Here is a 9,698-nt window from a genome sequence, read left to right on the forward strand (position 1 = left end):
GAGAGAGCAAGCTAGCCAGTAATCACTTCCCTATGTGCTCTCCACAGTCTGGACCCCTCAGAGATGTTCACGGACTTACACAGAGAAGAGAAGAGGGAAGAAGGAGACAGAGGTGTGGCCAGGAGGAAAAAGGGGGAATCTAAAGGAGAGAGACAGATCCAGCCAGTAATCAGTTCCCTAATTGTCCTCCACAGCCCAGAACACACAAAGAGAGTCACCAAGTTGGGTAGAGAAGAGAAGGGGGAGGGAGGAGATAGAAGTGACCTGGTGGAGAAAAAGGAGAGTCCAAAGGGCGAGAGGGCAATCAAGCCAGTAATCTCTCTCCCAAGTTAAAATAGGTACTGAAGGTTGGCTTCTTAAAGGCACAGAATTGATAACAACAACAACAAAATTGATAACAAATGCCAGAAAGCAAAGATTAAGAATCTAGAGTAGAGGTTAGATTCTCAAAAATACAACATTCAAGAAAAAAACAAGTCACAAGAATTATATATATATATATGAATATATATAAATATATATGAATAAATATATATATGAAGTTTGCTTTAAAAATAGGGTCCTTTGTGGTTTTTTTGCAAAGTAATAGGTTATAAAAATGAAAATTAAAGGAGGAATAGAAGACTTAAAAATGAAAAAAAAAATTAAAAAATTTTAAAAATTGCTAATAGTAAAAATATATCTAGGACTTTCTCTGGTGGTGTTGTGGACAGTGTGGGGTCAGTTCATTTTCAGATCAAGTGTTCCTTGATCCAGCTTATACTTCTCAAGATCTATAGGCCCCTTCCTATGTAGTCGGTGCTAACGCAGGGTTTTATTCTGTTGCACCTGTCACTTCCAAAGCGGTTCCCTCTGTTTATTTTAGCTTCTCTGTTCGCTGGTCTCCTCAGTGTCTAATTTCCGCCCTGACACAAGGGGGCGGTGGTGGTCACTGTTTTAGGCTCACGTGTTCAGTCGTGCTGTGGGGAGGGAGGAACACGGCAAAGAAGCATCACTGGCGTGTGTGGGGAGCGCTCGCAGTGTCCCGCTGGGTTTGTCCCCGCTCACGGCGTGTGTGCTTTCCCGGTCTACACTGCTCAGGCTCCAGGTTGCTCTGCCGGGAACTGTCTGAGGCGGCCCCGGGTTGTGTGCACTTCCCATGTCTAAGCCACTCAGGTTCAGGTACTCGGGTACTCCACAAAGGCGCAAACTTGGCTGGGCCTGCATTTTGTGCCCTTCCCAGGTCCGAGCAGCTCAGGTGACCAGGTGCTTGGCTAGCGCAGTCGCCCCTAGTTGGAGGCTGCGGCTTATTCCCTCCCACGTCCCAGTCGCTCAGTTTTCTGGGCGCACAACCGGCGAGCCTTCTCAGGTGTGCCGTGTGTCTCTTCTGGGGAGCTGATCTCTGGCTGCAAACCTCTTGGCGGATGTCGACCATCCAGAATCCCAAGAAGTCTTGGTTAGCAATGAAGCCTGCTTGCAGTTTGGTGGAGGATGCCTCTCTGGGGCCACGATTGCCCCCTTCTGGCTCTGGCTGTCCCGGCCTGCCTGTCTCCAGTGGGTGATGGGCCAGTCTGTAGCCGGCTAGCTCTGCTCAGTCCTTTGTTCTGTGAGCAGGCCTGGAGGTGTCTTAGGTTAGGGCTTTTCATGGGATAGCTATCCCACAGTCTGGGTTGCTATCTCAAGCTAGTTCCCTCAGATTTCTCTTGGGGCATTCAGGCTTGGTCCTTACCCAACACAATGCAGCCCGCACCTCCCTGTCCAGTCCCCACTTGCTAGTGATGGTTGCGAGCGTCTGCACTGCTTCTCCGCTGGGAATTTCCATTAGGCATGTAATCTGTGGGTTTTAATTATTTATTTATTTTTCCTCCTGGTTATGTTGCCCTCTGAGGTTCCAAGGCTCGACACAGACCCACTGGTGAGAGTGTTTCCTAGTGTTTGGAAACTTCTCTATTTTTTAAGACTCCCTTCCCTGGACGGATCTCCATCCCTAGCTCTTTTGTCTCTCTTTTTATCTTTTATATTTTTTCCTACCTCCTTTCGAAGACAATAGGCTGCCTTTCTGGGGGCCTGATGTCCTCTGCCAGCATTCAGAAGTTGTTTTGTGGAATTTGTTCAGTGTTCAAATGTTCTTTTGATGAATTTGTGGGGGAGAAAGTGGTCTCCCCGTCATATTCCTCCACCATCTTAGGACCCTCTACTGTACAACAATATGAGTTAGCTTTATATATACCCCTTCCTTCTTGCGCTTCCCATCCCCCAACCCACCCCTCTAGGTCATCACTGAGAGATAAATGTGTTATCATACTTTCATAATTTAGAAAATTTAAAAAAAAGTAAGAAGAAAAAAGTAATTTACCATATTACCAATGTGTAGTGCTTAATTTGAAACAAGCCAGGAGCACCAAGTTAAGTTTCCTGCATTACAGCAGCTTCTCATTAGCCATCTGTTTTGCACATAGTATTGTGTGTGTATACACACACACACACACACACACATATATATATATACATATATCAATGCTACTCTCTCCTTCTTCCCAGTATTTCCATCCCACAGTGTGTCCACTCGTTCGTTCTCTGTATCTGCCCTGAAAATAGATTCATCAGCACCATTACCTCAGGTCAGTACTGAAAAGGGAAATGTCTCCTTCATATTCAAGAAAACCTTCTGCCTTTGTGCCAGTACCACACTGTCTTGATGACTGTGGCTTTGTAGTAGAGACTGAAGCAGGGCAGGTTGATTCTTCCAGTTCCATTCTTCTTTCTCAAGATTGTTTTGGCTATTCAAGGTTTTTTGTATTTCCACACAAATTGTGAAATTATTTGTTCTAGTTCTCTGAAAAATACCATGACCCAGCAATCCCACTGTTGGGCATACACACTGAGGAAACCAGAATTGAAAGAGACATGTGTACACCAATGTTCATCACAGCACTGTTTATAATAGCCAGGACATGGAAGCAACCTAGATTCCCATCAGCAGACGAATGGATAAGGAAGCTGTAGTACATATACACAACGGAATGTTACTCAGCCATTAAAAATAATACATTTGAATCAATTCTAATGAGGTGGATGAAACTGGAGCCTATTATACAGAGCAAAGTAAGCCAGAAAGAAAAACACCAGTACAGTATACTAACGCATATATATGGAATTTAGAAAGATGATAATGGTAACCTTGTATGTGAGACAGCAAGAGAGACACAGATGTATTGAACAGTCTTTTGGACTCTGTGGGAGAGGGCGAGGGAGGGATGATATGGGACAATGACATTGAAACATGTAAATTATCATATGTGAAATGAATCGCCAGTCCAAGTTTCATGCATGATACAGGTTGCTCGGGGCTGGTGCACTGGGATGACCCAGAGGGATGGGATGGGGAGGGAGTTGGGAGGGGGGATCAGGATGGGGAACACATGTACACCCAATGGCGGATTCAAGTCAATGTATGGTAAAACCAATACAATGTTGTAAAGTAAAATAAATAAATAATTTAAATAAATTAAAAAAAAGAACAACACACAGTCACCATGTCCAAATATTCTTGCATTACTGAGAAGAAAAATAAATTGTGTATAGCTCTCAGTGGACTCTAGGAATGTGTCACTGTGAGTAGCACAAAGAAAGAGTTTGAGAACACTGAGAGGGTGTGACTGAACCTAGTTTGGCTAGACACTCCAGTACTATAGGCATTGATAATATGAGTAATGGCAGATGCCAAAGACAGTCTGAATGAGGATTTGAAAATATCTAATGAGCTATAAGGAATATGGGTTTGCTAAGGTGTCATCATGAAAATGTCTTAAAGTTGTCTCTCCACTCTGGAATGAAAGCCAGAGGTAAAATCAGAGAATTAGCGTGTGCTGACACAAATAGTCATTCTCAACTTCCTAAAGCTTGAAGTCCATTCACAATGGCTAATTGGATCTACCAGAGAATGCAATGGCAATCCACTTCAGTACTCTTGCCTGGAAAATCCCATGGACGTTGGAGCCTGGTAGGCTACAGTCCATGGGATCGCTAAGAGTAGGACAGGACTGAGCAACTTCACTTTCACTTTTCACTTTCATCCCTTGGAGAAGGCAATGGCAACCCACTCCAGTGTTCTTGCCTGGAGAATCCCAGGGACAGTGGACCCTGGGTGGCTGCCACATATGGGGTCGCACAGAGTCGGACATGACCGAAGTGACTTAGCAGCGGCAGCAGCAGCATTGGTCCTACTTAAATAGCTACAGTGCTGGCTAAAGAGATTGCTTTAGAACCCCTACACCTGTCTAGTCCAGCTCTCTAAGTCCTAGAGAAGCAACAAAACGGAAATAGAGGAGAGTTAAGTCTAAGTCAGTGAAAGTTGTCCGTGAAAACAATTTTTCAAAAAGGAGTTCCAGGAAAGTGTGTTTTCAGAATGTAAATCTAAGGGCAGAGTGTTTTAAAAGCCTGGAGAGACAACAACACAGATTCTCAAACTGGAAGGGTAAAGCAGAATTAAAACAGGAGAAATTATGTATGGATCCTATCATAATTGATCAAAAACTAGTTGAGATATGGTTTGACTTTTGATAGTTTCAGAGACTAATTACACAGAAGAAGGTACCTGCCAAATTGTTCTTATGGACAGATTCAATAGGTAGAGCAACATGTTATGAAAGTAGCAAGGCACTCCAAAGTAGAGCTCATATTATGTTAGTCCAATCCAAAGATACTTTCATTGCAGAAGGGCATCTCCTAAGTTGTTTACCAGGAATGGAAAGTTTTGGGAGGTGGATTTTGCTCTAATAGTTCTTCCAATTTAATTCTAAATGAAATAGAAGCAAATAAAACTATATTTATGGTAATACACATATTAAATTGGGTAGAATCTCAGAACTTGGAAACACCTTCCATTCACCTAAGTAAATTACTTGTAGAAATTGGGAAGACTGATTAAGGTTATAGAAGATGATAGCATAATGTGAAAGAAAACTCATGTCTCCTCATTCTGAAGCTAAGGTTCTTACTCTCCTTCATGTTTTGTGACAGTAGTATGTCTACTAAACATTGTTACACTGTAGAGTCCATTGATCCTTTTTTTTTTTTTATTCCAATAAAGTATATGGAACCCTGGAAGTGTGAGGCTGGACCTTTCTGTCAGAAGAGTAAACTATAAACACATCCATGACATATACACACATGCATATTTGGAAGCAAGCTTCCTTTATGAAAGATCCATAAGTAATTTACAACAAAGTCTTGTCTTACAAGTTAGAAAAGCTGTTTAGCTGAGAAGTACTTTCCTTGGTCAACTGTGGAATAATGGTTTCTGCTTTGTGTTTATTTATCCCTTGTAAATGGCCACCTAAAGCAATTTCAATGAAAATTCTAGATTCAAGGACCTAAGTATTAAGACAGTTTTCTAATACAGATATATTTTAGTGTGTGATTTTGAAAAATGCCTGTATTTAGTTGCTAATAATAGTTGTTAATCTAATAAAGTGACACTTCTTATGGCATATAATTAAAAATATTTTAATATTCTAAATCATAGTCAAATGTCAGCCCCAAGGAGTTCTGTGTAGTGTAAAGATTTCAGGATGTGGTGTAAGAATATATGGGCTTAAAGGTGCCTTAAATGTTGGATGATCTAGTTATTTCATCTTTCATATTCTCCATTTGTTTATAAGAACACTACATTTCAATTTTATAATATTGTAGTAACCATTTAAGAACAAATGTTTCATATCAGTTTAGATAGAGTACAATTATTTTTTAGAATAACTGGTAACTTGTACCATATAGAACAATAAACTCAATATAATTTTAAATACTGTGTATATCAGATGTGTATCAAGAGAGTACTGGCAAGTATTATTTTTTCTATTTTATTTTCTGTACCCATCTAGTTACCCCTAGGCTATAAGCTTTCTGGATGCAAATTCTTATAGATACAAGCACCTTATATAACTGTAATCAGGAAGGAAAACATTTCAATTGCTATGAAACAAGTGAGGTTCTGATGAAATGCTGTCTCTTTCCTGGTTTCATTTGAAATGGTTGAAAGAGTATCAAAATTGAATTTAGAATAATGTAGATCTGAATACTGACTCTGTCTCTAATATTGGGCAGATTATTTCACAGTTTTGAATTTCAATTTTCATCATCTGTAAAGTAATAATTGTATTAATAATGTATATATAGAGGTGCTAATATATATATCTTTCAGAGGCACTAATAGCATATTTATAGAAGAAATAATGCCAGGGTCCAGCCTCGGCAGGATCCAGGGGATACCCTCAGGATGAATGGCATCAGGAAGAGAGAGAGGGGAGACTCGTGAGACCAGCCTTGATAGGGCCAAGTCTGCGAGGGAGAGAGAAAGAAAGAGAGAGAGAGAGAGAATGACCAGACGGGGGTGGTCTGGCAGAGTCTGGCAATGCTTTATTTTTTACCTTGGTTTTATACCCTAAATTAGTACATTTCTAAGGGGAAGATAGTTTAACATTACATCAGCTTGTTCTTCACGAAACCAGGGTGTTTTCTGCATACTTCTTCGTTTATGAGGGTCTTGTACATTATCTTCTGGCCTTGGGGCCTATTAACATTTTATGCAAGTCAGATGAATGTAAACCTATTTTCTGTTTCTATGGTGACCTTAACTGAAAGGTAGCAGTCTCATAGGGCAACAGTACAGAGTAGAAGTATAACCTTGTTAACACAAAAATTAATCCTTCTGCAGAAGTTGTCAGTTGCATTTATCTAAGAAGTTTACCCCACACTGACTCTGCGACTTTAGTGAGGCAGCTTCTGCCTAGCACTCCTGGCTGACAATTAACAACCATTTCATTGTTACCACACTAGGGCTAAGTTGTTATTTCTCTAGATCTTTAACTATATTAACAATGATTTCTATAACACAACCTTACCACATTAAAAGCAAAAACACAGCAAGCAAAACAGTAAGCAAAACACAGCAAGCAAACGTCAACCCAATAACCACCTTTAGAATAATTTTTCTTATGTTTTCTAATAGGACTCCTTCACCCCTCAAAAATGCTCTATGTCTATTAGGGCTTTTATATAATCAGGTTCTTTATGCTATTTTATGATTAGGATATTATAAGCAATCATGCATATTAGTACCAAGGGCATAAATGCATTTGGCTAACAAACTACCAGCAAAGGAGTTTAAATTAAAACACTCCTTTCACCCTGGATAATCTCATAAAATACCACCACCTGGGAAACTTATTGATTAAAGTTCTAAATTGATTCTTATTTGGGAAGAGATCGGGAAAGGCCTTCTGCCTGTGTCACAGAAATTAGGCAGTAGTCTATTGAGGCAGGCATCAGAAAGACAGATATCATCTTTAAGGTGAGCGCCAGGGGCAGCTTTTCAAAATCTCTGAAAACCTGATCCTCCTTGCCTGTCAAGTTTTCTCCCTCATGACCTTGTGATGGGTGGGATCTCGTGTGCCGGCTCCCGGCAAAATAGCATGTTTGATAGAAGTTAATCAGAAACTCAATGAGGAAACTGATATTATAGTGACTTGATTTCCATCTCCAATGCTGTTTTGAGTGAAAGTCACTCAGTCATGTTTGACTCTTCGCTATCCCATGGACTGTAGCCTGCCAGGCTCCTCTGTCCTTGGAATTCTCTAGTCAAGAATAAAGGTGTGGGTAGCCAGTCCCTTCCTCAGGGAATATTCCCAACCCAGGGATTGAACCCAGGTATCCTGCATTGCAGGCAGATTCTTTACTATCTGAGTCACCAGGGATAAGCTTCCCTAAATCTTTCAGAGAATGAGGCAATAACCACTGGGGCTATTTCTTGCTGAAATGGGGCATGCATATGTGTTCAGTCATGTCCGATACTTTGCAGTTCCATGGACAGTAACCCACCAGGCTCCTCTGTCCATGGGATTCTTCAGGCAAGAATACTGAAGTGGGTTGCTGTTTCCTTCCCCAAGGAGTCTTCCTGACCCAGGAATCAAACCCAAATGTGATCAAACTCTCACATCTCCAGCACTGGTAGATAGATTCTTTACCACTGAGCCACCTGGGAAGGAAATGGGACATAGTCCTGCCTCAAATTAGGAAATAAAAAGCCTCACACAAATAGATCAAGAATTCAAGTGATTGACAAAGTCTATAGAGTGAAATTTATGTTCTGTACATTGTGCAAGAAACTGAGAATACAAAGGCAATTAACTAATTTTCCCTGACTTCAGAGAGATTGCAGACCAATAAACATAGACAATTAACAGAAGGCTTTATCTCCTCACTTGAAATAACTACACAAATTCAAAAATTAAACTTATTGTTTCATTTGGGTTGCTAAAACAGAATACCATAAACTGGATTGTTTAAACAATAAACATTTATTTTTCACAGTTTTGGAACCTCAAAAGTTGAAGATTAAGGTGCTGGCAGGTTCCATGTTTGGCAAGACCCCTTCCCTAGTTGATAGACGGCCATCTTTTTCCTATGTCCTCTATGGCTGATGATCAAGTGAGCTCTTGGGGTCTCTTTATAAGGATGTTAAACCCATAGCCTTGTGTGTGTGTTCAGTCACCTTAGTCCCTCATGAATCCACACTGAATAAGGAAGGCAAAATAAGTTTTTTGACCACATGCTTCCAGTAATTTTGAGGCAGGTAATGTTCCCTTTAAATCCTGATGCAGAGATAGACAGAAGATTGCATGAATGATGTTTCTGTGAAATAAAACAATATATTCTGGCCTCTTTATTTCTTAGTAATAAGTATTTCATTAGCAACGGAGATAAAATGGCATATATTGTCAGCATATTTCTTAAAAATTATATCACCCAAAAACCCTGGTATTAAGCTCTGTAGCTCATGGATTATGGATTATGCTAAATTGACAAATGATAGGCAGAGCCTGGATCTCCATAAAAGGTTATGGAATACAATAAGCAAGGAAGGAGGTAGGGATATTGAAAAATAGCAGATGTTTTACCAGATGTTCTAAATTACCTAGGAAGATTAATGAATCATCTTTATGATAATGTAACTCCAAAACAATCTAGTCCAATTGAGACAATTCAACTAGAAAAGTGAGTAGGATATGGTTGTTTTTTCATAATTACATCCTGTTAATTCAGATTATTTTTATAAATTTAGCCTCCTTATGAAGATATTTGCAACTCTGAAGCATCATTCTACTTCAACATTTACATTCTAAGCAACATTAGCACAATAATATATGCTTCTTGCAGAAACAAAAGCAAGATAAATATTTCAAATATAAATATGGGTTATATTGTGTGGAGAGAAATGTACAGTAATTTATTTCATATTACTAATAGTTTTCTGAAAATTTTAATGAGTCCTATTAATTCTGAAATTATTTAAAAAAGAAACAAGAAAATCTTTCAATAACTTAAGTAAATGTATAATATTAACTATAGCTTAACTCTTACATAGCACATAAACCTCTACTTCAAAATAGAGATTTTTAGATCCCAGAATGATGCATACTTTCATAAGAAAATATGAAAACCTGAAAAACATATTTCAAAGAATATATATACTTGAACTACAGAATTATAAAAATCTTGATAATATATTTATTCATCAGAAGTATTCATATAACAGATGATTTCATCATGTCCAAGTTAATAAAATATGAAGGGAAATTTAATACACTTAAATATCACACAAGGCATTCCAATAAAGAGAAATTCTTCATTGAAAATGAGTCATACATTTCCCAGCTGTC

This window comes from Dama dama, chromosome 24 (genome assembly GCF_033118175.1).
Source record: "Dama dama isolate Ldn47 chromosome 24, ASM3311817v1, whole genome shotgun sequence".
Taxonomy (NCBI): domain Eukaryota; kingdom Metazoa; phylum Chordata; class Mammalia; order Artiodactyla; family Cervidae; genus Dama; species Dama dama.